Raw genomic sequence first — 15088 nt, 5'->3', positions numbered from 1 at the left:
CAATGTATGCCCAACGCAATCAGGCCGAGCAGATTGACCCCCTCGGCCCGGCCCCAGTGTGTGATGGGGCTCTGTGCGTGAGGGCTTGCTCTTCCCCACCTACACCAGGCACGGCATCTAACACACACACACACACACACACACACACCACGCAGAGACACCCAGACCACGCACGCACGCACGGGGACGCACCCTCCTCTCCCCCACCCCACACACGAGCAGCCGAAGGACAAGAGGGTATGGCTGGGGCCTGAGCGGGAACAAGCGAAGCCTTGGTTTGCGGCCCCTCGGCCAACTGCATCAGGATTTTTGTCTGGGCTCGGAGGCCAGAGGATCTCTGCCATTTGCTAGCAGGGCCAGGGATGGCAGGAGGGTGGGTACGGGGCTCAGCCAGGGCCAGTTCTGCTGGCACGATCCTGTAGCACGTGGCCGCGTAGCACGGGGCCGGGTCTGAAGGAGGCCAAGCAGGGGCACAAGACCCAGCAGCGGCACAGGGAAGAGGCCCAGGGCACCCAGGAGCAGACGAGACCCGGGAGTCGTGCGTGCTTGGCGTGGCCGCGGGCCCCGTGACGCCCGAGGACTCGAGTGCTCAGCCCCGTGTAGTGGCCGCGAAGGCCTGCCTGGGAGAAACGCCCCGGGAGGCCGGCAGGAACCCGGGATCGGAAGGGATGTGGAGGGGCCCCGGGTCGGAGGAGATGGCTTTGGCTGTGTTTGGTTTTGTTTCTTCTTCCCAAGATCCCGGGTGTGAAAGGGGCCAGAGGTGAAGTCCTGGGCTGGAAAGCCTCACGATTCAGCCCCGCAGCCCCAGGCCCTGAGTGTGGAGGAGGGCGGAGCGGGTCGGCGAAGGGCGCGGCTGCCGTTTTCCTGATGGGCTGGAGGGGCAGTGGCGCTTTCCGGACGAAGAGGACCGGAAGGGTCCCCGAGACCTCCGCTGGGAGCCACGCACCCACCCAAGGATACGGCTCCAGGAGGCGACGGAGGAGGGCGGCTGCTTGCCCTGGCCCGAGCTGTGCGTCCCCCGCCTTGGCCACAGCAGTGGACATTCCCAGAAGAACAAGCGCCCGAGAGCACTGAGAAATTTTCCCCCGAGAAAACTTGACCCTCGTCCTGGCAGCAGGACACCTCGGGAAGAAAGCCACCCAGCGGCCACCTGGGCGAGACCGGCTGCCCGAGCAGGCGCGCGGGGCCTCTGGCCGCTGGCCCCGGGCTGCCAGCCCCCACCCGGACTCCCAGCCGTGCCAGGAGAGCAGCGTGGAGACGCACGCCGGGGCCCTCGGCAGGCTCTTGGGGCTCCCGGAGGCGGCGGCTAGCGTCTACGGCCATACCACCCTGAACGCGCCCGATCTCGTCTGATCTCGGAAGCTAAGCAGGGTCGGGCCTGGTTAGTACTTGGATGGGAGACCGCCTGGGAATACCGGGTGCTGTAGGCTTTTGCTCCTCCCTCCCTCGCTGCTCCTTTTGTCTTCGGGGACTTCGCCACCACCCCCCCCACCACCACCACCACCCCCAGCACCACCACCACCACCACCACCACAACGACCCACCGTGACCACGACCCCGACCCCGTCCGGGCCACCCGCCAGACCCACGCACACCGAATCCTCACAGCTACGTCCCCGAATCCTCTCCCCTCCCCACACTCTCCTGGGGCGCGCGCCCGCGACACGGGTCACCAGCGAGGTTGGTCCCAGGCCACGTTGGGGACCGCTCCCCAACTGCCCTCCAGGCGGGCGGGGAGGGACGTGCGGAAGCCATGAGAAAGTGGGTCCTGCACCCCAGCGGGCCCCACAGCGGGATGCGCCACACCTGGGCTCGCCACAAGGTGGTGCACTGGGTCCAGGGCAAGACGCCAGGGGACAGAGAAGCAGGGAGCCTCAGTCGGGTGCTGCTCCACGTCGCGCTCCGTCGCTCAACCCAAGACAGGGCAGCCAGCGCGCGACCTCTACGTGGGATCCCGCCTCCCACGGCAGAGCCTGCGGTCACAGGGACAGAGGGCGCAGGCCGCCAGAGCTCCGGATGCCAGCGGCAGCTCCCCGTCCCGCTCAAAGGGAGGGAGGGCCGCCGCTGGCGCCCAGTCGCCTGTGCCACCCTCCGGGTCTCAAAGCACTCCTCAGTCAGCTCAAGGACCGGGGCCACCTGGCCTTCGGGGTCACATGGGCTTGGGCACGACGGAAGGGACCGCTTGCCCCCGTGGAACAGACATTCTCCCCGTGGACAACCTCAGGTGCCGGGACCCTCTGCTCCGCCTTGGAAAACCCACCTTCTGCAATGTATGCCCAACGCAATCAGGCCGAGCAGATTGACCCCCTCGGCCCGGCCCCAGTGTGTGATGGGGCTCTGTGCGTGAGGGCTTGCTCTTCCCCACCTACACCAGGCACGGCATCTAACACACACACACACACACACACACACCACGCAGAGACACCCAGACCACGCACGCACGCACGGGGACGCACCCTCCTCTCCCCCACCCCACACACGAGCAGCCGAAGGACAAGAGGGTATGGCTGGGGCCTGAGCGGGAACAAGCGAAGCCTTGGTTTGCGGCCCCTCGGCCAACTGCATCAGGATTTTTGTCTGGGCTCGGAGGCCAGAGGATCTCTGCCATTTGCTAGCAGGGCCAGGGATGGCAGGAGGGTGGGTACGGGGCTCAGCCAGGGCCAGTTCTGCTGGCACGATCCTGTAGCACGTGGCCGCGTAGCACGGGGCCGGGTCTGAAGGAGGCCAAGCAGGGGCACAAGACCCAGCAGCGGCACAGGGAAGAGGCCCAGGGCACCCAGGAGCAGACGAGACCCGGGAGTCGTGCGTGCTTGGCGTGGCCGCGGGCCCCGTGACGCCCGAGGACTCGAGTGCTCAGCCCCGTGTAGTGGCCGCGAAGGCCTGCCTGGGAGAAACGCCCCGGGAGGCCGGCAGGAACCCGGGATCGGAAGGGATGTGGAGGGGCCCCGGGTCGGAGGAGATGGCTTTGGCTGTGTTTGGTTTTGTTTCTTCTTCCCAAGATCCCGGGTGTGAAAGGGGCCAGAGGTGAAGTCCTGGGCTGGAAAGCCTCACGATTCAGCCCCGCAGCCCCAGGCCCTGAGTGTGGAGGAGGGCGGAGCGGGTCGGCGAAGGGCGCGGCTGCCGTTTTCCTGATGGGCTGGAGGGGCAGTGGCGCTTTCCGGACGAAGAGGACCGGAAGGGTCCCCGAGACCTCCGCTGGGAGCCACGCACCCACCCAAGGATACGGCTCCAGGAGGCGACGGAGGAGGGCGGCTGCTTGCCCTGGCCCGAGCTGTGCGTCCCCCGCCTTGGCCACAGCAGTGGACATTCCCAGAAGAACAAGCGCCCGAGAGCACTGAGAAATTTTCCCCCGAGAAAACTTGACCCTCGTCCTGGCAGCAGGACACCTCGGGAAGAAAGCCACCCAGCGGCCACCTGGGCGAGACCGGCTGCCCGAGCAGGCGCGCGGGGCCTCTGGCCGCTGGCCCCGGGCTGCCAGCCCCCACCCGGACTCCCAGCCGTGCCAGGAGAGCAGCGTGGAGACGCACGCCGGGGCCCTCGGCAGGCTCTTGGGGCTCCCGGAGGCGGCGGCTAGCGTCTACGGCCATACCACCCTGAACGCGCCCGATCTCGTCTGATCTCGGAAGCTAAGCAGGGTCGGGCCTGGTTAGTACTTGGATGGGAGACCGCCTGGGAATACCGGGTGCTGTAGGCTTTTGCTCCTCCCTCCCTCGCTGCTCCTTTTGTCTTCGGGGACTTCGCCACCACCCCCCCCACCACCACCACCACCCCCAGCACCACCACCACCACCACCACCACCACAACGACCCACCGTGACCACGACCCCGACCCCGTCCGGGCCACCCGCCAGACCCACGCACACCGAATCCTCACAGCTACGTCCCCGAATCCTCTCCCCTCCCCACACTCTCCTGGGGCGCGCGCCCGCGACACGGGTCACCAGCGAGGTTGGTCCCAGGCCACGTTGGGGACCGCTCCCCAACTGCCCTCCAGGCGGGCGGGGAGGGACGTGCGGAAGCCATGAGAAAGTGGGTCCTGCACCCCAGCGGGCCCCACAGCGGGACGCGCCACACCTGGGCTCGCCACAAGGTGGTGCACTGGGTCCAGGGCAAGACGCCAGGGGACAGAGAAGCAGGGAGCCTCAGTCGGGTGCTGCTCCACGTCGCGCTCCGTCGCTCAACCCAAGACAGGGCAGCCAGCGCGCGACCTCTACGTGGGATCCCGCCTCCCACGGCAGAGCCTGCGGTCACAGGGACAGAGGGCGCAGGCCGCCAGAGCTCCGGATGCCAGCGGCAGCTCCCCGTCCCGCTCAAAGGGAGGGAGGGCCGCCGCTGGCGCCCAGTCGCCTGTGCCACCCTCCGGGTCTCAAAGCACTCCTCAGTCAGCTCAAGGACCGGGGCCACCTGGCCTTCGGGGTCACATGGGCTTGGGCACGACGGAAGGGACCGCTTGCCCCCGTGGAACAGACATTCTCCCCGTGGACAACCTCAGGTGCCGGGACCCTCTGCTCCGCCTTGGAAAACCCACCTTCTGCAATGTATGCCCAACGCAATCAGGCCGAGCAGATTGACCCCCTCGGCCCGGCCCCAGTGTGTGATGGGGCTCTGTGCGTGAGGGCTTGCTCTTCCCCACCTACACCAGGCACGGCATCTAACACACACACACACACACACACACACCACGCAGAGACACCCAGACCACGCACGCACGCACGGGGACGCACCCTCCTCTCCCCCACCCCACACACGAGCAGCCGAAGGACAAGAGGGTATGGCTGGGGCCTGAGCGGGAACAAGCGAAGCCTTGGTTTGCGGCCCCTCGGCCAACTGCATCAGGATTTTTGTCTGGGCTCGGAGGCCAGAGGATCTCTGCCATTTGCTAGCAGGGCCAGGGATGGCAGGAGGGTGGGTACGGGGCTCAGCCAGGGCCAGTTCTGCTGGCACGATCCTGTAGCACGTGGCCGCGTAGCACGGGGCCGGGTCTGAAGGAGGCCAAGCAGGGGCACAAGACCCAGCAGCGGCACAGGGAAGAGGCCCAGGGCACCCAGGAGCAGACGAGACCCGGGAGTCGTGCGTGCTTGGCGTGGCCGCGGGCCCCGTGACGCCCGAGGACTCGAGTGCTCAGCCCCGTGTAGTGGCCGCGAAGGCCTGCCTGGGAGAAACGCCCCGGGAGGCCGGCAGGAACCCGGGATCGGAAGGGATGTGGAGGGGCCCCGGGTCGGAGGAGATGGCTTTGGCTGTGTTTGGTTTTGTTTCTTCTTCCCAAGATCCCGGGTGTGAAAGGGGCCAGAGGTGAAGTCCTGGGCTGGAAAGCCTCACGATTCAGCCCCGCAGCCCCAGGCCCTGAGTGTGGAGGAGGGCGGAGCGGGTCGGCGAAGGGCGCGGCTGCCGTTTTCCTGATGGGCTGGAGGGGCAGTGGCGCTTTCCGGACGAAGAGGACCGGAAGGGTCCCCGAGACCTCCGCTGGGAGCCACGCACCCACCCAAGGATACGGCTCCAGGAGGCGACGGAGGAGGGCGGCTGCTTGCCCTGGCCCGAGCTGTGCGTCCCCCGCCTTGGCCACAGCAGTGGACACCAGAACAAGCGCCCGAGAGCACTGAGAAATTTTCCCCCGAGAAAACTTGACCCTCGTCCTGGCAGCAGGACACCTCGGGAAGAAAGCCACCCAGCGGCCACCTGGGCGAGACCGGCTGCCCGAGCAGGCGCGCGGGGCCTCTGGCCGCTGGCCCCGGGCTGCCAGCCCCCACCCGGACTCCCAGCCGTGCCAGGAGAGCAGCGTGGAGACGCACGCCGGGGCCCTCGGCAGGCTCTTGGGGCTCCCGGAGGCGGCGGCTAGCGTCTACGGCCATACCACCCTGAACGCGCCCGATCTCGTCTGATCTCGGAAGCTAAGCAGGGTCGGGCCTGGTTAGTACTTGGATGGGAGACCGCCTGGGAATACCGGGTGCTGTAGGCTTTTGCTCCTCCCTCCCTCGCTGCTCCTTTTGTCTTCGGGGACTTCGCCACCACCCCCCCCACCACCACCACCACCCCCAGCACCACCACCACCACCACCACCACAACGACCCACCGTGACCACGACCCCGACCCCGTCCGGGCCACCCGCCAGACCCACGCACACCGAATCCTCACAGCTACGTCCCCGAATCCTCTCCCCTCCCCACACTCTCCTGGGGCGCGCGCCCGCGACACGGGTCACCAGCGAGGTTGGTCCCAGGCCACGTTGGGGACCGCTCCCCAACTGCCCTCCAGGCGGGCGGGGAGGGACGTGCGGAAGCCATGAGAAAGTGGGTCCTGCACCCCAGCGGGCCCCACAGCGGGACGCGCCACACCTGGGCTCGCCACAAGGTGGTGCACTGGGTCCAGGGCAAGACGCCAGGGGACAGAGAAGCAGGGAGCCTCAGTCGGGTGCTGCTCCACGTCGCGCTCCGTCGCTCAACCCAAGACAGGGCAGCCAGCGCGCGACCTCTACGTGGGATCCCGCCTCCCACGGCAGAGCCTGCGGTCACAGGGACAGAGGGCGCAGGCCGCCAGAGCTCCGGATGCCAGCGGCAGCTCCCCGTCCCGCTCAAAGGGAGGGAGGGCCGCCGCTGGCGCCCAGTCGCCTGTGCCACCCTCCGGGTCTCAAAGCACTCCTCAGTCAGCTCAAGGACCGGGGCCACCTGGCCTTCGGGGTCACATGGGCTTGGGCACGACGGAAGGGACCGCTTGCCCCCGTGGAACAGACATTCTCCCCGTGGACAACCTCAGGTGCCAGGACCCTCTGCTCCGCCTTGGAAAACCCACCTTCTGCAATGTATGCCCAACGCAATCAGGCCGAGCAGATTGACCCCCTCGGCCCGGCCCCAGTGTGTGATGGGGCTCTGTGCGTGAGGGCTTGCTCTTCCCCACCTACACCTGGCACGGCATCTAACACACACACACACACACACACACACCACGCAGAGACACCCAGACCACGCACGCACGCACGGGGACGCACCCTCCTCTCCCCCACCCCACACACGAGCAGCCGAAGGACAAGAGGGTATGGCTGGGGCCTGAGCGGGAACAAGCGAAGCCTTGGTTTGCGGCCCCTCGGCCAACTGCATCAGGATTTTTGTCTGGGCTCGGAGGCCAGAGGATCTCTGCCATTTGCTAGCAGGGCCAGGGATGGCAGGAGGGTGGGTACGGGGCTCAGCCAGGGCCAGTTCTGCTGGCACGATCCTGTAGCACGTGGCCGCGTAGCACGGGGCCGGGTCTGAAGGAGGCCAAGCAGGGGCACAAGACCCAGCAGCGGCACAGGGAAGAGGCCCAGGGCACCCAGGAGCAGACGAGACCCGGGAGTCGTGCGTGCTTGGCGTGGCCGCGGGCCCCGTGACGCCCGAGGACTCGAGTGCTCAGCCCCGTGTAGTGGCCGCGAAGGCCTGCCTGGGAGAAACGCCCCGGGAGGCCGGCAGGAACCCGGGATCGGAAGGGATGTGGAGGGGCCCCGGGTCGGAGGAGATGGCTTTGGCTGTGTTTGGTTTTGTTTCTTCTTCCCAAGATCCCGGGTGTGAAAGGGGCCAGAGGTGAAGTCCTGGGCTGGAAAGCCTCACGATTCAGCCCCGCAGCCCCAGGCCCTGAGTGTGGAGGAGGGCGGAGCGGGTCGGCGAAGGGCGCGGCTGCCGTTTTCCTGATGGGCTGGAGGGGCAGTGGCGCTTTCCGGACGAAGAGGACCGGAAGGGTCCACGAGACCTCCGCTGGGAGCCACGCACCCACCCAAGGATACGGCTCCAGGAGGCGACGGAGGAGGGCGGCTGCTTGCCCTGGCCCGAGCTGTGCGTCCCCCGCCTTGGCCACAGCAGTGGACATTCCCAGAAGAACAAGCGCCCGAGAGCACTGAGAAATTTTCCCCCGAGAAAACTTGACCCTCGTCCTGGCAGCAGGACACCTCGGGAAGAAAGCCACCCAGCGGCCACCTGGGCGAGACCGGCTGCCCGAGCAGGCGCGCGGGGCCTCTGGCCGCTGGCCCCGGGCTGCCAGCCCCCACCCGGACTCCCAGCCGTGCCAGGAGAGCAGCGTGGAGACGCACGCCGGGGCCCTCGGCAGGCTCTTGGGGCTCCCGGAGGCGGCGGCTAGCGTCTACGGCCATACCACCCTGAACGCGCCCGATCTCGTCTGATCTCGGAAGCTAAGCAGGGTCGGGCCTGGTTAGTACTTGGATGGGAGACCGCCTGGGAATACCGGGTGCTGTAGGCTTTTGCTCCTCCCTCCCTCGCTGCTCCTTTTGTCTTCGGGGACTTCGCCACCACCCCCCCCACCACCACCACCACCCCCAGCACCACCACCACCACCACCACCACAACGACCCACCGTGACCACGACCCCGACCCCGTCCGGGCCACCCGCCAGACCCACGCACACCGAATCCTCACAGCTACGTCCCCGAATCCTCTCCCCTCCCCACACTCTCCTGGGGCGCGCGCCCGCGACACGGGTCACCAGCGAGGTTGGTCCCAGGCCACGTTGGGGACCGCTCCCCAACTGCCCTCCAGGCGGGCGGGGAGGGACGTGCGGAAGCCATGAGAAAGTGGGTCCTGCACCCCAGCGGGCCCCACAGCGGGACGCGCCACACCTGGGCTCGCCACAAGGTGGTGCACTGGGTCCAGGGCAAGACGCCAGGGGACAGAGAAGCAGGGAGCCTCAGTCGGGTGCTGCTCCACGTCGCGCTCCGTCGCTCAACCCAAGACAGGGCAGCCAGCGCGCGACCTCTACGTGGGATCCCGCCTCCCACGGCAGAGCCTGCGGTCACAGGGACAGAGGGAGCAGGCCGCCAGAGCTCCGGATGCCAGCGGCAGCTCCCCGTCCCGCTCAAAGGGAGGGAGGGCCGCCGCTGGCGCCCAGTCGCCTGTGCCACCCTCCGGGTCTCAAAGCACTCCTCAGTCAGCTCAAGGACCGGGGCCACCTGGCCTTCGGGGTCACATGGGCTTGGGCACGACGGAAGGGACCGCTTGCCCCCGTGGAACAGACATTCTCCCCGTGGACAACCTCAGGTGCCGGGACCCTCTGCTCCGCCTTGGAAAACCCACCTTCTGCAATGTATGTCCAACGCAATCAGGCCGAGCAGATTGACCCCCTCGGCCCGGCCCCAGTGTGTGATGGGGCTCTGTGCGTGAGGGCTTGCTCTTCCCCACCTACACCTGGCACGGCATCTAACACACACACACACACACACACACACCACGCAGAGACACCCAGACCACGCACGCACGCACGGGGACGCACCCTCCTCTCCCCCACCCCACACACGAGCAGCCGAAGGACAAGAGGGTATGGCTGGGGCCTGAGCGGGAACAAGCGAAGCCTTGGTTTGCGGCCCCTCGGCCAACTGCATCAGGATTTTTGTCTGGGCTCGGAGGCCAGAGGATCTCTGCCATTTGCTAGCAGGGCCAGGGATGGCAGGAGGGTGGGTACGGGGCTCAGCCAGGGCCAGTTCTGCTGGCACGATCCTGTAGCACGTGGCCGCGTAGCACGGGGCCGGGTCTGAAGGAGGCCAAGCAGGGGCACAAGACCCAGCAGCGGCACAGGGAAGAGGCCCAGGGCACCCAGGAGCAGACGAGACCCGGGAGTCGTGCGTGCTTGGCGTGGCCGCGGGCCCCGTGACGCCCGAGGACTCGAGTGCTCAGCCCCGTGTAGTGGCCGCGAAGGCCTGCCTGGGAGAAACGCCCCGGGAGGCCGGCAGGAACCCGGGATCGGAAGGGATGTGGAGGGGCCCCGGGTCGGAGGAGATGGCTTTGGCTGTGTTTGGTTTTGTTTCTTCTTCCCAAGATCCCGGGTGTGAAAGGGGCCAGAGGTGAAGTCCTGGGCTGGAAAGCCTCACGATTCAGCCCCGCAGCCCCAGGCCCTGAGTGTGGAGGAGGGCGGAGCGGGTCGGCGAAGGGCGCGGCTGCCGTTTTCCTGATGGGCTGGAGGGGCAGTGGCGCTTTCCGGACGAAGAGGACCGGAAGGGTCCCCGAGACCTCCGCTGGGAGCCACGCACCCACCCAAGGATACGGCTCCAGGAGGCGACGGAGGAGGGCGGCTGCTTGCCCTGGCCCGAGCTGTGCGTCCCCCGCCTTGGCCACAGCAGTGGACATTCCCAGAAGAACAAGCGCCCGAGAGCACTGAGAAATTTTCCCCCGAGAAAACTTGACCCTCGTCCTGGCAGCAGGACACCTCGGGAAGAAAGCCACCCAGCGGCCACCTGGGCGAGACCGGCTGCCCGAGCAGGCGCGCGGGGCCTCTGGCCGCTGGCCCCGGGCTGCCAGCCCCCACCCGGACTCCCAGCCGTGCCAGGAGAGCAGCGTGGAGACGCACGCCGGGGCCCTCGGCAGGCTCTTGGGGCTCCCGGAGGCGGCGGCTAGCGTCTACGGCCATACCACCCTGAACGCGCCCGATCTCGTCTGATCTCGGAAGCTAAGCAGGGTCGGGCCTGGTTAGTACTTGGATGGGAGACCGCCTGGGAATACCGGGTGCTGTAGGCTTTTGCTCCTCCCTCCCTCGCTGCTCCTTTTGTCTTCGGGGACTTCGCCACCACCCCCCCCACCACCACCACCACCCCCAGCACCACCACCACCACCACCACCACAACGACCCACCGTGACCACGACCCCGACCCCGTCCGGGCCACCCGCCAGACCCACGCACACCGAATCCTCACAGCTACGTCCCCGAATCCTCTCCCCTCCCCACACTCTCCTGGGGCGCGCGCCCGCGACACGGGTCACCAGCGAGGTTGGTCCCAGGCCACGTTGGGGACCGCTCCCCAACTGCCCTCCAGGCGGGCGGGGAGGGACGTGCGGAAGCCATGAGAAAGTGGGTCCTGCACCCCAGCGGGCCCCACAGCGGGACGCGCCACACCTGGGCTCGCCACAAGGTGGTGCACTGGGTCCAGGGCAAGACGCCAGGGGACAGAGAAGCAGGGAGCCTCAGTCGGGTGCTGCTCCACGTCGCCCTCCGTCGCTCAACCCAAGACAGGGCAGCCAGCGCGCGACCTCTACGTGGGATCCCGCCTCCCACGGCAGAGCCTGCGGTCACAGGGACAGAGGGCGCAGGCCGCCAGAGCTCCGGATGCCAGCGGCAGCTCCCCGTCCCGCTCAAAGGGAGGGAGGGCCGCCGCTGGCGCCCAGTCGCCTGTGCCACCCTCCGGGTCTCAAAGCACTCCTCAGTCAGCTCAAGGACCGGGGCCACCTGGCCTTCGGGGTCACATGGGCTTGGGCACGACGGAAGGGACCGCTTGCCCCCGTGGAACAGACATTCTCCCCGTGGACAACCTCAGGTGCCGGGACCCTCTGCTCCGCCTGGGAAAACCCACCTTCTGCAATGTATGCCCAACGCAATCAGGCCGAGCAGATTGACCCCCTCGGCCCGGCCCCAGTGTGTGATGGGGCTCTGTGCGTGAGGGCTTGCTCTTCCCCACCTACACCAGGCACGGCATCTAACACACACACACACACACACACACACCACGCAGAGACACCCAGACCACGCACGCACGCACGGGGACGCACCCTCCTCTCCCCCACCCCACACACGAGCAGCCGAAGGACAAGAGGGTATGGCTGGGGCCTGAGCGGGAACAAGCGAAGCCTTGGTTTGCGGCCCCTCGGCCAACTGCATCAGGATTTTTGTCTGGGCTCGGAGGCCAGAGGATCTCTGCCATTTGCTAGCAGGGCCAGGGATGGCAGGAGGGTGGGTACGGGGCTCAGCCAGGGCCAGTTCTGCTGGCACGATCCTGTAGCACGTGGCCGCGTAGCACGGGGCCGGGTCTGAAGGAGGCCAAGCAGGGGCACAAGACCCAGCAGAGGCACAGGGAAGAGGCCCAGGGCACCCAGGAGCAGACGAGACCCGGGAGTCGTGCGTGCTTGGCGTGGCCGCGGGCCCCGTGACGCCCGAGGACTCGAGTGCTCAGCCCCGTGTAGTGGCCGCGAAGGCCTGCCTGGGAGAAACGCCCCGGGAGGCCGGCAGGAACCCGGGATCGGAAGGGATGTGGAGGGGCCCCGGGTCGGAGGAGATGGCTTTGGCTGTGTTTGGTTTTGTTTCTTCTTCCCAAGATCCCGGGTGTGAAAGGGGCCAGAGGTGAAGTCCTGGGCTGGAAAGCCTCACGATTCAGCCCCGCAGCCCCAGGCCCTGAGTGTGGAGGAGGGCGGAGCGGGTCGGCGAAGGGCGCGGCTGCCGTTTTCCTGATGGGCTGGAGGGACAGTGGCGCTTTCCGGACGAAGAGGACCGGAAGGGTCCCCGAGACCTCCGCTGGGAGCCACGCACCCACCCAAGGATACGGCTCCAGGAGGCGACGGAGGAGGGCGGCTGCTTGCCCTGGCCCGAGCTGTGCGTCCCCCGCCTTGGCCACAGCAGTGGACATTCCCAGAAGAACAAGCGCCCGAGAGCACTGAGAAATGTTCCCCCGAGAAAACTTGACCCTCGTCCTGGCAGCAGGACACCTCGGGAAGAAAGCCACCCAGCGGCCACCTGGGCGAGACCGGCTGCCCGAGCAGGCGCGCGGGGCCTCTGGCCGCTGGCCCCGGGCTGCCAGCCCCCACCCGGACTCCCAGCCGTGCCAGGAGAGCAGCGTGGAGACGCACGCCGGGGCCCTCGGCAGGCTCTTGGGGCTCCCGGAGGCGGCGGCTAGCGTCTACGGCCATACCACCCTGAACGCGCCCGATCTCGTCTGATCTCGGAAGCTAAGCAGGGTCGGGCCTGGTTAGTACTTGGATGGGAGACCGCCTGGGAATACCGGGTGCTGTAGGCTTTTGCTCCTCCCTCCCTCGCTGCTCCTTTTGTCTTCGGGGACTTCGCCACCACCCCCCCCACCACCACCACCACCCCCAGCACCACCACCACCACCACCACCACAACGACCCACCGTGACCACGACCCCGACCCCGTCCGGGCCACCCGCCAGACCCACGCACACCGAATCCTCACAGCTACGTCCCCGAATCCTCTCCCCTCCCCACACTCTCCTGGGGCGCGCGCCCGCGACACGGGTCACCAGCGAGGTTGGTCCCAGGCCACGTTGGGGACCGCTCCCCAACTGCCCTCCAGGCGGGCGGGGAGGGACGTGCGGAAGCCATGAGAAAGTGGGTCCTGCACCCCAGCGGGCCCCACAGCGGGACGCGCCACACCTGGGCTCGCCACAAGGTGGTGCACTGGGTCCAGGGCAAGACGCCAGGGGACAGAGAAGCAGGGAGCCTCAGTCGGGTGCTGCTCCACGTCGCGCTCCGTCGCTCAACCCAAGACAGGGCAGCCAGCGCGCGACCTCTACGTGGGATCCCGCCTCCCACGGCAGAGCCTGCGGTCACAGGGACAGAGGGCGCAGGCCGCCAGAGCTCCGGACGCCAGCGGCAGCTCCCCGTCCCGCTCAAAGGGAGGGAGGGCCGCCGCTGGCGCCCAGTCGCCTGTGCCACCCTCCGGGTCTCAAAGCACTCCTCAGTCAGCTCAAGGACCGGGGCCACCTGGCCTTCGGGGTCACATGGGCTTGGGCACGACGGAAGGGACCGCTTGCCCCCGTGGAACAGACATTCTCCCCGTGGACAACCTCAGGTGCCGGGACCCTCTGCTCCGCCTTGGAAAACCCACCTTCTGCAATGTATGCCCAACGCAATCAGGCCGAGCAGATTGACCCCCTCGGCCCGGCCCCAGTGTGTGATGGGGCTCTGTGCGTGAGGGCTTGCTCTTCCCCACCTACACCAGGCACGGCATCTAACACACACACACACACACACACACACACCACGCAGAGACACCCAGACCACGCACGCACGCACGGGGACGCACCCTCCTCTCCCCCACCCCACACACGAGCAGCCGAAGGACAAGAGGGTATGGCTGGGGCCTGAGCGGGAACAAGCGAAGCCTTGGTTTGCGGCCCCTCGGCCAACTGCATCAGGATTTTTGTCTGGGCTCGGAGGCCAGAGGATCTCTGCCATTTGCTAGCAGGGCCAGGGATGGCAGGAGGGTGGGTACGGGGCTCAGCCAGGGCCAGTTCTGCTGGCACGATCCTGTAGCACGTGGCCGCGTAGCACGGGGCCGGGTCTGAAGGAGGCCAAGCAGGGGCACAAGACCCAGCAGCGGCACAGGGAAGAGGCCCAGGGCACCCAGGAGCAGACGAGACCCGGGAGTCGTGCGTGCTTGGCGTGGCCGCGGGCCCCGTGACGCCCGAGGACTCGAGTGCTCAGCCCCGTGTAGTGGCCGCGAAGGCCTGCCTGGGAGAAACGCCCCGGGAGGCCGGCAGGAACCCGGGATCGGAAGGGATGTGGAGGGGCCCCGGGTCGGAGGAGATGGCTTTGGCTGTGTTTGGTTTTGTTTCTTCTTCCCAAGATCCCGGGTGTGAAAGGGGCCAGAGGTGAAGTCCTGGGCTGGAAAGCCTCACCATTCAGCCCCGCAGCCCCAGGCCCTGAGTGTGGAGGAGGGCGGAGCGGGTCGGCGAAGGGCGCGGCTGCCGTTTTCCTGATGGGCTGGAGGGGCAGTGGCGCTTTCCGGACGAAGAGGACCGGAAGGGTCCCCGAGACCTCCGCTGGGAGCCACGCACCCACCCAAGGATACGGCTCCAGGAGGCGACGGAGGAGGGCGGCTGCTTGCCCTGGCCCGAGCTGTGCGTCCCCCGCCTTGGCCACAGCAGTGGACATTCCCAGAAGAACAAGCGCCCGAGAGCACTGAGAAATTTTCCCCCGAGAAAACTTGACCCTCGTCCTGGCAGCAGGACACCTCGGGAAGAAAGCCACCCAGCGGCCACCTGGGCTAGACCGGCTGCCCGAGCAGGCGCGCGGGGCCTCTGGCCGCTGGCCCCGGGCTGCCAGCCCCCACCCGGACTCCCAGCCGTGCCAGGAGAGCAGCGTGGAGACGCACGCCGGGGCCCTCGGCAGGCTCTTGGGGCTCCCGGAGGCGGCGGCTAGCGTCTACGGCCATACCACCCTGAACGCGCCCGATCTCGTCTGATCTCGGAAGCTAAGCAGGGTCGGGCCTGGTTAGTACTTGGATGGGAGACCGCCTGGGAATACCGGGTGCTGTAGGCTTTTGCTCCTCCCTCCCTCGCTGCTCCTTTTGTCTTCGGGGACTTCGCCACCACCCCCCCCACCACCACCACCACC

The 15088-nt window shown here is 67.7% G+C and overlaps 7 non-coding genes across 7 annotated transcripts; all 7 read left to right on the top strand.

The window, feature by feature from the left end:
* Positions 1 to 1311: 1311 nt before the first annotated feature.
* Positions 1312 to 1430, top strand: LOC141413482 (5S ribosomal RNA). Its single transcript, XR_012438274.1, has one exon. It is a non-coding gene; the product is annotated as a 5S ribosomal RNA (ribosomal RNA).
* Positions 1431 to 3575: 2145 nt separating this feature from the next.
* On the top strand, positions 3576 to 3694 carry LOC141413481 (5S ribosomal RNA). Its single transcript, XR_012438273.1, has one exon. It is a non-coding gene; the product is annotated as a 5S ribosomal RNA (ribosomal RNA).
* A 2142-nt stretch (positions 3695 to 5836) lies between these two features.
* Positions 5837 to 5955, top strand: LOC141413480 (5S ribosomal RNA). Its single transcript, XR_012438272.1, has one exon. It is a non-coding gene; the product is annotated as a 5S ribosomal RNA (ribosomal RNA).
* A 2145-nt stretch (positions 5956 to 8100) lies between these two features.
* On the top strand, positions 8101 to 8219 carry LOC141413478 (5S ribosomal RNA). The gene has a single exon (XR_012438270.1). It is a non-coding gene; the product is annotated as a 5S ribosomal RNA (ribosomal RNA).
* Positions 8220 to 10364: 2145 nt separating this feature from the next.
* Positions 10365 to 10483, top strand: LOC141413477 (5S ribosomal RNA). The gene has a single exon (XR_012438269.1). It is a non-coding gene; the product is annotated as a 5S ribosomal RNA (ribosomal RNA).
* Positions 10484 to 12628: 2145 nt separating this feature from the next.
* Positions 12629 to 12747, top strand: LOC141413476 (5S ribosomal RNA). Its single transcript, XR_012438268.1, has one exon. It is a non-coding gene; the product is annotated as a 5S ribosomal RNA (ribosomal RNA).
* Positions 12748 to 14894: 2147 nt separating this feature from the next.
* LOC141413475 (5S ribosomal RNA) lies at positions 14895 to 15013 on the top strand. Its single transcript, XR_012438267.1, has one exon. It is a non-coding gene; the product is annotated as a 5S ribosomal RNA (ribosomal RNA).
* The last annotated feature ends 75 nt before the right edge of the window (positions 15014 to 15088 follow it).

This window comes from Castor canadensis, chromosome 10 (assembly GCF_047511655.1).
Source record: "Castor canadensis chromosome 10, mCasCan1.hap1v2, whole genome shotgun sequence".
Lineage (NCBI taxonomy): Eukaryota > Metazoa > Chordata > Mammalia > Rodentia > Castoridae > Castor > Castor canadensis.
Note: the sequence above shows the minus strand (reverse complement) of the source record. Positions and strands in the feature narration are given on the sequence as shown.